This window comes from Scyliorhinus canicula, chromosome 5 (assembly GCF_902713615.1).
Source record: "Scyliorhinus canicula chromosome 5, sScyCan1.1, whole genome shotgun sequence".
NCBI lineage: Eukaryota > Metazoa > Chordata > Chondrichthyes > Carcharhiniformes > Scyliorhinidae > Scyliorhinus > Scyliorhinus canicula.
Genome location: NC_052150.1, coordinates 183,376,845 through 183,392,933, shown reverse-complemented (window position 1 = coordinate 183,392,933; position 16,089 = coordinate 183,376,845).

The window sequence follows — 16,089 nt, the reverse complement described above, 5'->3', positions numbered from 1 at the left end:
GGGATCTCGGTGTCCATGTACATAGATCCCTGAAAGTTGCCACCCAGGTTGATAGGGTTGTGAAGAAGGCCTATGGTGTGTTGGCCTTTATTGGTAGAGGGATTGAGTTCCGGAGCCATGAGGTCATGTTGCAGCTGTACAAAACTCTGGTACGGCCGCATTTGGAGTATTGCGTACAGTTCTGGTCGCCTCATTATAGGAAGGACGTGGAAGCTTTGGAAAGGGTGCAGAGGAGATTTACCAGGATGTTGCCTGGTATGGAGGGAAAATCTTATGAGGAAAGGCTGATGGACTTGAGGTTGTTCTCGTTAGAGAGAAGAAGGTTAAGAGGTGACTTAATAGAGGCATACAAAATGATCAGAGGGTTAGATAGGGTGGACAGTGAGAGCCTTCTCCCGCGGATGGAGGTGGCTAGCACGAGGGGACATAGCCTTAAATTGAGGGGTAATAGATATAGGACAGACGTCAGAGGTAGGTTTTTTACGCAAAGAGTGGTGAGGCCGTGGAATGCCCTACCTGCAACAGTAGTGAACTCGCTAACATTGAGGGCATTTAAAAGATTATTGGATAAGCATATGGATGATAATGGCATAGTGTAGGTTAGATGGCCTTTAGTTTTTGACTCCCCATGTCGGTGCAACATCGTGGGCCGAAGGGCCTGTACTGCGCTGTATCGTTCTATGTTCTATGTTCTATGGTTGATGCATACTTGCATGCTGTTAATTGAACACTATTCCCTTGATGGGAATAATAACATTGTAGCAATCAGTACCCCCTCTCTTGTAATAGTTTGTTCTTTGACAGAATATTATAGAAATAAAAGCACACAAATTTGAGTGTTTGTTGCACCATAATGATGACAAAGGCCGACCTTATCAATGAATGCCTTTTATCATGTCAACATTAGGTGGAAAAATCAAAGCAATGAAGAATGATCATGATTGAGCATATAGAACAATTAGGCTCGAATCATCCAAGGAGTGGCCACTCTGCTCCTGCATTGTTTTTTTGTGGTCTGCACAGGGGTTTGGGGGATTGTCTATTCTCTCAAAATATGCTGCTGGAATCTGTAGTTTCTTGTAACCATTACTCTCCATAGGGGACTGGTTTAACTCAGTTGGCTGGACAGCTGGTTTGTGATGCAGAGCAAGACCAGCAGCCCGGGTTCCATTTACATACCGGCTGAGGTTCATAATGAACCTTCTCAACCATGACCCTCACCTCACAAGGAGGCAAAGGGGAGAAAAGGTAAGGAAGGAGGATAAGAGTGGGGGGTAAATATATATAAAGAAAGACAAGAAAGAAAGAAATGGTAAAAGATAGTTAAAATGAACTGGGATGAAAACAAATGGATCTTGGTGGGGGTAGAGCTAATCATCTGAAGTTGTTGAATTCGATGTTGAGACCGGAAGGCTGCAGCGTTCCTAACCGGAAAATGAGATGTTGTTCCTCCAGTTTGCGTTGAGCTTCACTGGCACATTTCAGCATATAGAACATATACAGCATAGAATTTACAGTGCAGAAGGAAACCATTTGGCCCATATAGTCTGCACCGACCCATGGAAAGACCACACCAATTAAGCCCACATTTCCACCCTACCCCCTTAACCCTTGCTGTCCTTTTTGGACACTAAGGGCAATTTATCATGGCCAATCCACCTAACCTGCACATCTTTGGACTGTGTGAGGAAACCGGTGGGAGGAAGACTGTTGAGCTTCACTGGAACATTGCAGCAGGCCAAGGACAGACATGTGGGCATGGGAGCAGGGGTTTGTGTTAAAATGGCAAGCAACGGGTAGGTTAGGTCCTGAATGCGCATAGACCAAAGGTGCTCAGCAAGGCGATCGCCCAGGCTGCATTTGGTCTCTTCGATATAGAGGAGACCACATTGGGAGCAGCCTCTACTCTCTATCTCCCTCCCCACTCCCCCCCCCCCCCAGTTTTTATCCCTATCATATTTACATCCTTCTACATTATTTACCCCAAAGTTACAAAATTTAGTCTCTGAGATGCCTTGACCAACCTTCCTGATCTTGTTCTGACTTCCTTTTGAATGTTGTTTGAGCTGCACTTGTCCAGGCAAGGGTAGAATATTCCATCACTCTAATGATTTGTGCCTCGTGGATGATGGGCAGGCTTTGGGGAGTCAGGAGGTGAGTTACTTACCACAGGATTCCTAGCCTCTGACCTGCTCTTGTAGCCACAGTATTTATCTGACTAGTCCTGGTGGGTTTCTTGTTAATGGTTATCCTCACGATGTTGATGGGGGGATTCAGTGATGGTAAAGACATTGAAGGGGAGATGATTAGATTTTCTCTTGTTGGAGGTGGTCATTGTCCTGCATTTGTGTGGTGGAAAGGTTACTTGCCACTTCTTGCCCCATGTCTAGATATCGGTCAGGTCTTGCTGCATTTGGACGTGGGCTACTTCAGTATCTGAGGAGTTGTGAATGGTGCTGAACATTATGCAATCAACAGCAAGCATCTCCACTTCTAACCTCATGATGGAAGGGAGGTCATTGATGAAGTAGCTGAAGATGGTTAGACCCAAGACACTTCCATAAGGGATTCCTGCAGTGATGTCTTGGAATTAAGATTACTGACCTCCAAAAGCACAACCATTTTCCTTTGTACTCGATATGACTCCAATCAGCAGAAAATTTACCCATTCCTATTGACTCCAATTTTGCTTGTGCTCCTTGATGCCACACTTGGTCAAATGCGACCTTGCTATCAAGGATAGTCACTCTCACATCACCTCTGGTGTTCAGTTCTTTTGTTTTATGTTTGAACCAAAGCTGTAATGAGGTCAAGAGCTGAGTGGCTCTGACAGAACCTAAATTGAGCCCCTGTGCATCAGTTATTGTTAAGCAAATGCCACTTCATCGTACTGTTGATGACCACTTGAATCACTTTACTAATGGTCGAGAGGAGACTAACGGAGTAGTAATTGGCCAGGTTGGATTTGTCCTACTTTTTGTGTGCAGGATATCCCTGGCTAATTTTCCATATTGCTGGGGCAGATTCCAATATTGTAGCTGTGATGGTACATCTTGGCTAGTGGTGCAGCAAGTTCTGGAGCACAAGACTTCATTACGATTGCTGGAATGTTGTCAGGGCCTGTGGTTTTTGCTCTACCCAGTGCCTTCAGCTGTTTGTTCACATCACATGGAGTGACTCTATTCAAACTGGTTTAAGATTGGCATCTGTGATGCGGGTGACCCTCGGAGGAGGCCAAGATGGGTCATCTACTTGGCACTTCTGGGTGTAGATTGTAGCTTCAGCCTTGTCTTTTGCACTGATGTGCTGGGCTCCTCCATCATTGAGAATGGGGGTATTTGTAGAGTCTTATCCTGCAGTGAATTGTTAATTGTCCACCACCGTTCATTGCTGGATGATTTCTGTGGAACCCCACTGGTTACAGGTCACCTGTCTGAAAAAGAACCTTTAACCCCACTCGCTGTTTCCTGCTCATTAGCCAATTCTCTATCCCTGCCAACATACTACTCCCAACACCATGGGCTCTTATCTCATGACTTAACCTTTTGTGAGGTACCTTGTTGACCGCCTTCTGGAAGTCCAAGCACAATAGATCCTCTGGTTCCCCTCTATCCACTCTGGTTAAAACTTCCTCGAAAAACTCTAATAAATTAGTCAGACACTATTTCCCTTTCATTAAACCATGCTGATTCTACTTGATTAGATTATGATTTTTCAAATGTGCTGCTTAATAAACTTCCTTAATAATTGATTCCAATATTTTTCCAACAATAGATGTTAGTCTAATTGGCCTATAATTCCCTTCCTTTATGAATAGGGGTGTCACACTGGGGGTCTTCCAATCCAGAATCTTCTCCAGAATCCAAGGATTTTTGAAAAATTAAAACCAATGCACCGACTATCTCTGTAGCTACTGATTTTGGATCCTAGGATGCAAGTCATCAGGGCCAGAGGACTTATCTGCCTTTGGTCCCATTAGTTTCTCTAATACTACTTCTCTGGTGATGGGGATGGTATTTAATTCCTCCCTGTAGTTTTAGTGGTAATGGAATGTTCAAAGTATCTACCACCTTAAAGACTGATGCAAAATATCTGTTTATCTCCTCTGCCACTCTGGCCTGTTGTGAGCGTTCTTCACTCTGAATTTAAAAAATATATATTTTATGGATGTAGGCATCACGGGCTAAGCCAGCATTTATTGTCCATCCCTTACTTGCCCTTGAAAAGGTGGTGGTGAGCTGCCTTCTTGAACTCATACAGTCCCTGTGGTATAGGTACACTCACAGTGCTGTTAGGGAGGGGGTGGTGGTGTGGATTCCAGGCAACCGCTGAGCCTGGGAATAGTTTCTGCTGTTACCATTGCTTTCCAGTCTCGGGCTTGTGTTTCAGCTTGTACCTACAGTTCCCATGATGATCCGTCCTCTTGGTGAGTCTAAAATGTTTTTTCTTTTGTACCTCTGTCAAGGATCTCTGTTTTCGCTCACCCTGTATCTTCATTTTAAGGTCCACCTTGTCTTTTACTCACAGCCATCATGTTTTGTTGAGTAGTAGGGTCCAGATGGGGGTTGGGGATTGATCTATTCACTCAAAGTACGATGCTCGAGTCTGTAGTTTCTTAAAACCATCATTTTTTGTTTACAGCAAGTATTTACACATTTGGAGCAACGCACATGGCTGGTGATTCTCCTCCTTCCAGATATCTCTTACTTCACAGTCATGTGACCTGACATCAATATTACATCAGCATCATTTTATACTGCTGATGTGAGCCGTTTACTCTACATCTCCCCTCAAATCTTTATCCCTGTCATATTTACATCCTCAAGGCCCGCACTGTGATCATCTCTCTTCTTCCAGAACCCAAGCTGCCAGCCAGCTCAGTAGAGTAGCCAGCTCCTTCCCATAATCGGTGAGCTGTAGCAGGGTACTGGCTTGGAGCACGGGTAGCTCAGTAGCTGCATTTAAATAATACCTCAGCCAAATATAGTTTGGATGCCGATGCCAGATTTAAGCAGACAATGCAACCTATCTGCCAATTTCTCACTTGTTACAGATGCAAATCAAATTTCTTCCCTACTATCTTCAGGATAGAGGCCTCCTGACTACGGTATTTGGATAACAGTCAGAAAGCACAACAGCTGGCAGCCATTATTGTTGTTGTCGGTCTCTCAGGGTAGCAGCAAGGGTTGGATTTTTGGACCCAATTTCAGGAGCCAGGGAGATGTCTGACACAGGCCACTACCTGAATCCAGAATTGCAGATGAAATCAAGCCATTCAGGCAAAAAATAGCTGCATGGTGAAGCTGACTGGTATCATTACTGAAAGCGAGCTACATTGCTCGTTCCCATGATGCAGTTTGTGGCTGCACATAAAAAGTATGGCTTCTATCCCAATCCAAAGTCGGTAATAAAACAAATTTAAACTTATCAGCCACATCTCACAGATGACAGAATTGCTCTTCTCTTCTTGTGGATTCTGGCAGCTCCAGTCTGCACTCATTGCTTTCACATGCTCCCCAGCTCAGCATCGTTTCTGGTTTCCTTGGATTTTCTGATGTCAATCACAATAGTTTTGTTATAATAAGAAACATTCCTCTTCAGCATCTTTTTCTGCACTGATTTGGTGATTTTTCTTGTACCTCACTGTTTATATTAACTGGTTTAAAAAGACTGAACAAGAAAACTGCTCCTTCTTACATACCACTAAGTAACCTTCCTTGATATTACAGTTTTAAACACCTCATCCCTCATGAGCAAATTATTTCAATGTGTCCTCTGTCTTCTGGATTAACATTTTGTTTTGATATTTCTAGCATGTGATTCTTACTTTTTGACAATGCAGCTCTCACAGAAGATTTACCTGAGCTCCTACAGACAGACACTAAGTTCTCATATATTTCAGCTGTCGCTGCTGCCATTTTTCATCAATTGGGAAACCTTAAATCTTTCTGCTGCTCGCCAGCAGCGCTACTCTTGTACTACAAACCCAGGAAATTCTGAAAAGAATTGGAATTCTGAGTTATTAAAGTCTATTGCTCCTGGCAGTCTTCAGCGCATCTGGAATTCCCAAAACATTCTCCTGTTGCTCAAGAACCACTCCCTGATCACTTGCTGGGGCTGATGGGGAAGGGGGTGTGGGGTTGGGGTATTTTGCTTTCTGTTATATTTTATGGTGCTTTATATATATTTTACCTTGCACAGTTTTTACCTGCACAGTCCAAACCACCTCCCCAACCTTCAACTGAGCCGATATCAATCCAATACCCCATCATTATCCCAAGAATTGGATCAGTTCATGAAGGTCAACCACAAATTCTGCAGTGGAGGACTTCCGGTGGCGGCCATGGAGTGAGTGATCGCACATCTGGTGGCTCCTGCTTGTGGCGGGTTTTTCAGACCTTTTCCCCAGTTAACAGATGGATGTGAGGCGGAATAAAGGTGCAGGAGAGAGAATGGAAGAGATTGACTCTCCGGTGTATGGAGCTGAGGATCAGAAGTGGTCGAAAAAGAGGGAATCAGTCAGCTAGAGCTGGTGTGACGCCTGCAAACTAGCTTGGAGATGGCAGAGGGGCAGATAGCGGCCCTGCCAGCTCAGTGGTCAACGGACCAGCTGGTGAGCTCCTTGAACGACAAGTTCACCCAGCAACGGAAGGAGAGTTTGAAGGACCTGGCCCAGGTGGGGGATTCAATCAGGGCAGTGGTCGACTGCGTGGAGACGAAGCTGGTCAAGGAGCAAATAATGAGGTTAGCCAGGCAGACAAGGCGCTGCACCTTGGCGAGCAGTGAATTCCGAGTGTACCAGGACCTGAGTGCAGAGTTGGCCAAGAGAAGAGCGAGCCTTAACAAGGCCAAGGCAGCCCTCTACAAGAAGGGGATAAAATTGGGCCCACTGTACCCGTCACGTCTGTGGGTGACCTACAAAGGCAGGGAATTGTACTTTGGTTCGACAGAATAGACGGTATATTTTGTTAAATACAATGGATTGGCAGGAGAAGGTGGACTTTGAACTTTGGTAGAGATGCTGTGATGCTGCTGTTAACTTGTGTTTGGGGCCATTTCTTTTTCAACTTCAGATTAGTTCTTTGTTAGGGGATGAGGGATTGGGAGGGGTTGTTTTTACTTGTTTACACTCGTGTTCGAGCAGGGGAAAGGGAATTAGTGGGGGGTAGGATGCTAGACGACATGGGCGGGGGCTGTCAGGCGTACTGGGAGGGCTAGTTCACGGAAGCGCAATGGGGGATGAGTGGAAGGTCAGTGGGGGGATGGCGGCAGGGGGATTTCGGGATGAGGGGAAGTACTGCTGACTTTTAAAGTGTAAGGGGAGGAGGATCGATGATGGTGGGCACCTGAGGGCGGACCTGGGTAGGTGCGGGACACAGGCCAGAGGCTGGCCCAAGAGGGACTAGGGTTGATCGGCGGGGGTGGGGGGTGACGGAGGGTGGTGGTGTTTAGCAAGCAGGGTGTCCCCCAATCAGGCTGGTCATGTGGAACATGCAAGGTTTGAATGGGCCAGTCAAGAGGACCTGTGTGTTCGCACACTTGGGCTGTTTAGCACACTAGGCTAAATCGCTGGCTTTGAAAGCAGACCAAGGCAGGCCAGCAGCACTGTTCGATTCCCATAACAGCCTTCCCGAACAGGCGCCGGAATGTGACGACGACTAGCGGCTTTTCACAGTAACTTCATTGAAGCCTACTCGTGACAATAAGCAAATTTTTGTTTTTAAAGCGATTGAAGGCGGATGTGGCCATGCTACAAGAGGCGCACCTGAAGGTAGGGGACCAGATTAGGCTGAGGAAGGGATGAGTTGGGTAAGTATTTCATTTGCAATTGGACTTTAAAATGAAGGGGATGGAAATTGTGGTTAATAAGCGGGTGGCGTTCGAGGTGGGAAATATAGTGGCGGACTCTGGGGGAATGTATGTTACAGAAAGTGGAAAGTTGCAGGGGATGCCGGTGGCGTTGGTAAACATCTATGCCCCGAACAGGGTCGATGTGGAATTTATGAGGTGGGTGCTCTGGATTTTCTGGACCTGGACTCTCATCGGCTGATTATGGGGTCAGGGGGAACTTTAATACAGGCCTGGAACAGAGACTGGACCAGTCGAACTTGAGGTCGGGGAGGGTGTCGGCTACAGCTAAGGAGCTTCAGGGGTTTGTGGAGCACATGGGAGGGATAGATCGATGGCGATTTGGGAGGCTGAGGACGAAAGAATTTTTGTTTTACTCCCATGTGCACAAGGTGTGCTCCCAAATAGATTTTTTCGTATTGGATAAGACGTTGTTGGCGGGGTAGTAGATGTTGAATATTCGGCAATAGTGGTGTCGGACCATGCCCTGCATTGGGTGGATTTACGAGTGAGCAAGGTGGGGGAGGGGTTGGTATAGGAGTGGGTGGAGGCGGCATCATGTAAGTACACACGTTAGCACAGTGGTTAGCACAGCTGCTTCACAGCCCAGGGTTCCAGGTTCGATTCCTGGCTTGGGTCACTGTCTGTGCGGAGTCTGCATGTTCTCCACGTGTCTGCGTGGATTTCCTCCCGGTGCATTTGCAGGTAATTCCGTCTTTACAGATCCAGAGAGAGGGTTAATCCCAATTTAAAGAGGTGTGAATTGTCTCAAACCAGGTCAGTTGATAGGATTTCGCAAGCCCAGGCCAGATGGTGGGGGTTGAATGTAATGCGACATGAATCCAAGGTCCCGGTTGAGGCCGTACTTATGTGTGCAGAACTTGGCTATAAGTTTCTGCTCGGCGATTCTGCTTTAGTTCAGTAGAACATTCCAGAACATCCTCCACTGGGCCGAACCAAATAGCACATCTGTCTGGGGGAGGTTGGAGGTGATTTCAGAAATCTTTTAAAAATTAGAAGAATAGCCCATCTGAAAGGCGTAAATCTCAGCAACTGTCTAGGCACCAAAAGGTATAATAGCAAAGAATGAACAAAATGAGGCAAACCAGGTCTAAATAGGCGGATTTTTACAAATGTTAAAAGTGAGTGTTGTAGGAGAGAGAAGGAAAATGGGATTTTGAAATTTGGGGCCAAAGGGGAAATTGCCTTAACTTGACCTACAATGTCAATGTAAGATTCACTGTAACGTGGAACCTATTGTGCACCTATTGTGATTGGTCTTTTCTCATTCTGTGTTTTCCATTGTTTTTATTAAAAGATGGTACTGAGGATTGGAGCAATCAGAAGAGCTGGGTTCTTGCTCTTGTTCTTGCAAAGAACAGCTTTCAGAAGTTGCAAGTGCTGCAAACAGACAATGGGAAAGTTGTGCGTTTTGCACAAGGTTATTTTTGGTTGGTTCAATGGAGGATAATATCAGACAGAGTCAAATGTGACCCCAGGCTGATGAGGTCAGGCTAACCCCTCAATAATTTCTTCACCATTTGGAATTGTACATGATACACTTGATTCCATCTTTTCCCTGACTGTGAGAATGAACTGAAAAGATGTGAAAGAGTTTCCACATAACATTTTAAAACAAAAAGCGCTAAGACACAAATCCAACTCATATATTTACAGATTACTTTTATCAAAGATAATCAACACTGTAGATTTTTAAAAAAAAGAGAAATTATGAGATGAATCAGGTTAGTTGAATGTCCAATGCTTTATTGGCAATCACTTAACTTTTCGGAGTTTATTATATTTTACAGGCAAAGAATCCTGAAGCCAGGACGATAAATTGGCCTGAAGAGTATTGTGGAGCAAAAGAAATATGTCCACTGACAGTATCATTATGGAATGCAAAAGTTTTAATACATTTCATATTCAGACAGGTATGTGGTGACTTTGGTATTATTTTTGGAAATGACCTAATGCTAGCTGTGACTTATGCAAATAAAAAGTGTATGATTTCATCCATAGGCAAGGATGTGAGGTGACAGAATAATTTTAGGCTGTGGCTCAGTTGGTAGCACTCTTGCTTCTGACTCAGAGACTTGTGGGTTCAGTTTCCACTTCAGAGACCCAGAACATAGAACATAGAACAGTACAGCACAGAACAGGCCCTTCGGCCCTCAATGTTGTGCCGAGCCATGATCACCCTACTCAAACCTATGTATCCACCCTATACCCGTAACCCAACAACCCCCCCCCCCCCCCCTTAACCTTACTTTTTATTAGGACACTACTGGCAATTTAGCATGGCCAATCCACCTAACCCACACATCTTTGGACTGTGGGAGGAAACCGGAGCACCCGGAGGAAACCCACGCACACAGGGGGAGGACGTGCAGACTCCACACAGACAGTGACCCAGCCGGGAATCGAACCTGGGACCCTGGAGCTGTGAAGCATTTATGCTAACCACCATGCTACCCTGCTGCCCCCCTGAGCACACTTCACTGCAGTACTGAGAGAGAGATGCATTGTCTTTCATTTGAGAATTAGATTTAGACCTTGTCTGCCTTCTCTGGTGAACATACACCATTATTTTGAAGAAGAATAAAGGAGTTCTCCTTGGTGTTCAGTCTATTATTTACATTCCACAAAGCCACGATAAAAAAAGACATCATTTAGATTAGGACTATTTGTGTGCAAATTAGCTGCCACTATTCCCACATTACAATAATTACACGTTAAACATGTTTAATTGACTGTAAAACACTTTAGGACATCCTGAAGTCATGAAAGGGGCTGTATAATTATTTTATTCATCGAGGTTGTATTTGGGTCACATCTTTATCTAGTCATCTAGGTTTATGGGATAGGTGATCACAATGAAGCATTTGACCAGGCTGTGTCCTTGCATTGAGCAGGAAGAAAAAATTGAAAATCAGTGTTCGACAGGAGAGATTAAATTACAAAAGATTTCATGGTGCATAAACCAAAGCGTATGGTCATGGACATAGTAAAGAAACAAAATATGTGTCCAGATGAGATGTGGATGGCTACATAGCAGCCATCTGAATGCCACATGATGGGATAAAGAAAGAAGTTAGGTAAATCTGATCCAGCAAAAACAAGCAGAACAAGGTGGGGACAGAGGATATAACCTAAAGTTGTTGAACTCACTGCTGTTGGGTGCAGGGGAAGTTCTGTTCCTTGAGCTTCATTGGAACACTGGAACAGGCCATGGGCAGAAAGGTTAGAGTGGGAGCAAGGTGCAGAATTAAAATGACAAGAGACAGGAAATGTGGGCTCATTCCTGTGAACAGAATAGAGGTGTTCCATTTAGAAGATGAACAGAGGAGTTATCTGGTGTCCTGCAATATTTATCCCTCAGCCAACATCACAAAGGCTTTTTATCTGATATGTATATTGTTATTTATGAGAGTAGGCTGTATGCAAATTGCCTGCATTACAACAGTGACTGTGCTTCAAAAGAGCACTTCCTTGTCTACTAAGCGCTTTGAGATATCCTTTGGTTATAAAAGGCACTATATAAATGCAAGTCTTTCTTCTACATGATTAGTTAATCAAAATTCATAGAAATGCTGACTCTTAAAATGGAATTAACATCTATAATCCCAAATGGAGTTGGACCTATAATGCCAAATGAAGTTAACACCTCAGCCTGAATTTGTGCGCAAATGGAGACGTCCTCTGTCCTTGTGACAAAGGCACCAGAGGCCTGAATATCAAAGTCCCGGCTCAGAACCTGGCCACCTGCCGTTTCTTTGGGGACGGGGAATGGGGGTGGGTTGAACATCGGACATCCATGGTTCACGGAGGTAGCTTGTCATGTATCCGTAAGAAATCGGTGTTTGTCAAATAGCTTCAGTGATGTCAGCGTTTGGGTGGAGCTGGGCTGTTTTTCTGCTTTTACTTCTGCTTTGAACAAAAGCTGGTGTGTGTCTGTGTGAGTTTTAGTTTCATTTTCAGAGGTAGATAGCTGCAAGCAAAGCAAGCAGCTGTATAAGGATCGATCTCTGCAATCTAAAGACTGTCTCCAGATCATTTGAGGATTTCAAAGTGATAACTGCTCTCAGTAGAGAATTTAAACCTGATCTCTGAGGGTATTTGTCTTATGGATGTTGTAAGGAAAGATTAAGGGTTACTTATAGAGCACTGTATTCTTTGGGGGTGTATTTTAGTTGATGGTTGCTAATATATTTACTGTGTGTGTTTAAAAATGTTAATGGGATTCATAGAATAAACATTGTTTTTTGTTTTAAAAATACTTTAGTTCTCTATTGCACCACACCTGTAAAGGGGCCCTTGTGCTCCTCATAACCAAAATCTATTCAAAGTTATGGGCCAGGTGAACTCCATGATACACTTTGGGATTCTCTAAACCCTGGCCCGTAATAAGCTGCACATGATAAAGTGCAACTGCCTTCAGTGTGATCTGATTTTCATAATGAGGGTGTGGGAAATACAATTTTTCCACATGAGACCTGGAAGAGAAGGTATAAAATCACCAGGAGAAGTGGTATTTCTTGGAGCAGTGATATATTCTTTCAGATATGGTCCCGGGTCACTCTTAGGAGAGGTCAAGTGTCCTTTGGGAAACTTAAAGTGACCTTTGGAAGAGATAAGCTACCCTTTGGGAGAAGTTAACTGCTCTCTGGAATTGTTATAAGCATGAACATGTAAAATTTGCATAAATTCATTGGATCTGTCAAGCTCAAAGGAAACTATCAAGGAAGGTCAAAGGAAGCTGTCAACCTGTCAAGGTTTTTAAATCTCTTGCCCTTTAAATATTTGAGGAACAAACTGTCTGCAGTGTTGAATAAATTGGTGCATGCCTTTTCACTCTGTCTGGTGACATAAGCCTGAGAGTTATCATTACACGATTAATGTTGCATGACTGATTTCACAACCCATCATTATCACAATGGCGTTCCCATCAGTTCACAGTTTGATTGACTGTTCCAAGCGGTTATGAAGTATTTGAAGTGGGTCTGTGAATATAAATGTTTGCTGTAATAAGGGATGAAAGAAACAGTTGTAAACATTTATATATCGTGAATTATTTTATCAATGATGTATTTTTAAAAAATAATAAATTCATCAGTGGGCTCTGAGAGCATTATTTTATTTCCTCTCAGCATTGGTTCTGAGGTTTGTTTTTACACAGCTGGGACAAAGTGCTGGAGCACTGAAGTAGGCCTTTCGCCCACCCCATCTCTGCACTTGGCAGCCCCTGTGCTGCCGATGAACTGTTTCCAGGGATGGTGATCATGACTCTCGGTTTGTAATGCTAACAGTGATATTTGTAATCAGATCCAATGCAAAATGGTGTTAAATGGATAAATACTTTAATCTTGTTTGAATTTCTCTCATTACCCCTTTAAATAAATGCCCGTCAGTCACCAATATGCATAATTTCAAAAAAGTCTAGTAAAACTACATTTGCAGGATTAAAATTGAAAACACCAGGAATGATCCTGTTTGTGGCAACTAAAATTTTTGGAGAGGCAAGTGACCTAATTTTTAACTTTAGTTAGTTTGTCATCATTTTCCATTTTATCAGATTCATGGTAAAAAGTGCCAGAGATTGATGTTAATTGGTATGGATAGTAATAACATATCGCAAAACACATTTTTTTCAATGATCTCTGTGGGACTTGTTAAAGCAGAATTGCGTTCCAACAGATCCATTCCTTTATTCTGGAAAAGTATGATTATAAAATAAACTTACTTTCTGTGAGATGGTCTTGTATCTTGCAATTTTATTTCTTAGTTTTCAGGCTCTCATGACATGCTTTTATCCTCACTTCTCATTTCTTTGCTGTATGCATTTTGAAAGTATTGATTTTTGCCAAATGGGTAAAGTGTTGGATATAATACTATGACTGTGCATTTTTGATACCATAGAATACCTACAGTGCAGAAGGAGGCTATTTTCCCCGTACTCCGAGATCGCCCCCCCCCCCCCCCCCCCCCCCCCCCGCCCCCCCCGCCCCCTTGCCTTCCTCAACTGTTCCACTGCTTTCCCTGTGGTCAACAGCCCAAACTCTACCTGTAACCTCCGCCGCTCCCTCAGTCGCCCCACGTCCAGGGCCTCCGGGTATCTCCTGTCCACCTGGATTATCTCCTTCACTAATCTATCCCTCTCAGCCCATTCCACCTTTTCTCTGTGGGCCATATCGAGATTAATTCCCCTCTGACTACTGCCTTCAAAGCTTCCCAGACTGTCGCTGGAGAGACCTCCCCCGTATGGAGATTTTCAAATGCATTACATTATTTTGGATTTTGACAACACAGTTCTTCAAGATCAATGAAACATCTAGAATCATAATAAAGAAAATTATATTGTGTAAACCTTGAACCAAGGTTTATTTTGCTAAATTATTTTCTTCTGGCCTATTACTTGTATCTTTTACATATGAAACATGTGTGTGTGTGCCAGAATACATTTGAAGAACAGTCAAGGGAAATGCAACTAATTTCAAACATGCATGAATTTACATAATTTAATCAATTTTCTGAATGTAATTGTACACGATTAGTTCTATCAGTGACCCTTGTAAAACAATGGTTTAAGCAGTCTAAAGGAACCATCAACTGTCCCAAGTGGGAAATGAATGTGCTTGATATTGGTCCAAATAAAATAAAAGAGAAGGAGGTCATGTATTATTCAGACTCAAAACTATTTATTTCCTTTGTGAGAGATCACTTTGATCATAGAACAATTTGGGTTTATACAGATGCAAGAATAACTATCTGCAGATTAGATGGAAAATGCTGCACAATTCTATTAGAAAACATAACTTGATGATCCTGGTCATCATTTGAGAACAATTTGTTTTCGCTGTTAGCCATTGAGGAATTCATTTTTAATACATGTTATTTTGAATATTAAATGAAGCAGGGCACTGAATATAACGGCTGTATACCAAAGTAAAATTGTGTTCAAATTGTCTAGTCATTTTTATTTAGTTTCACAGATGAAAATTAATCTATCTAGGAAGTGAATCATAGACAGAAAATTAACCAACTTCCAACAGCTTTCCAGTCCTATCCAGTCTGTGGATCCTGAGAGAAATCAAAGTGTATCATCACAGGATGACAGAAAAGTGATTGGTTGGTGAACATTTTGCTCATTTATCTTTAAAATTCATGCAATTTATTAGTATTGTATAGTTTTATTTGTTGTAGTAAAGTTTACTAACAGTAGTAAAAGTTATTGGGAGTAGCAGTGTTGGGTCAATCAGATGTAACGGTATTACAGTTAAATAAGAGTAACTACAAAGACATGAGGGAGGAGCTGTCCAGAGTTGATTGGAAAAGGAGCCAAGCAGGGAAGACAGTGGAACAGCAAAGGAGTTTTTGGGGGTTATTCAGGAGGCTCAACAGAAATTCATCTCAAGTAGGAGGAAACATGTTAAGGGGAGGACAAGGCATCCATGGCTGACGAGGGAAGTCAAGGACAGCATAAAAGCAAAAAAAGAAGCATACAGAGTTGCGAGGATTAGTGGGAAGCCAAAGAACTGGGAAGCCTTGAAAGCGAGCAAAAGACAACTAAAAAAGCAATAAGGGGGAGAAGATGAAATATGAGTGCAAGCCAGCTAGTAATATAAAGGAAGGTAGGAAGAGTTTTTTTCAATATATAAAAGGTAGTAGGCATTGGACCACTTGAAAATGTGGCTAGAGAAGTAATACTAGGAAACAAAGAAATGACAGAGGAACTGAATAATTACTTACATCAGTCTTCACGGTGGAAGACACAGTGGGATGCCAGAGCTCCTGGAGAATCAGGGAGCAGAGGTGAGTGCAGTGACCATCACTAAGGTGAAGGTTCTGGGGAAACTGAAAGGTCTGAAGGTGGATAAATCACCTGGACCAGATGGAATACACCCCAGGGTTCGAAAAGCGATAGCTGAGGTGATTGTGGAGGCAATGGTGGTGATCTTTCAGGAATCACTGAAGGCAGGAAGGGTCCCAGAGGACTGGAAAGTGTCTCATGTAACACATCTGTTTAAGTAGGAAGGGAGGCAGAAGACGGGAAATTATAGGCCAGTTAGCCTGACCTCGGTTATTGGTAAGATTTTAGAGTCTATTATTAAAGATGAGATCACGGAAGTGCATGATGAAAGTCAGCACAACTTTGTCAAGAGGAGATCATGTCTGACAAATCTGTTATAATTCTTTGAGGAAGTAACAAGGAAGTTAGACAAAGGAGAACCAGTGGACGTG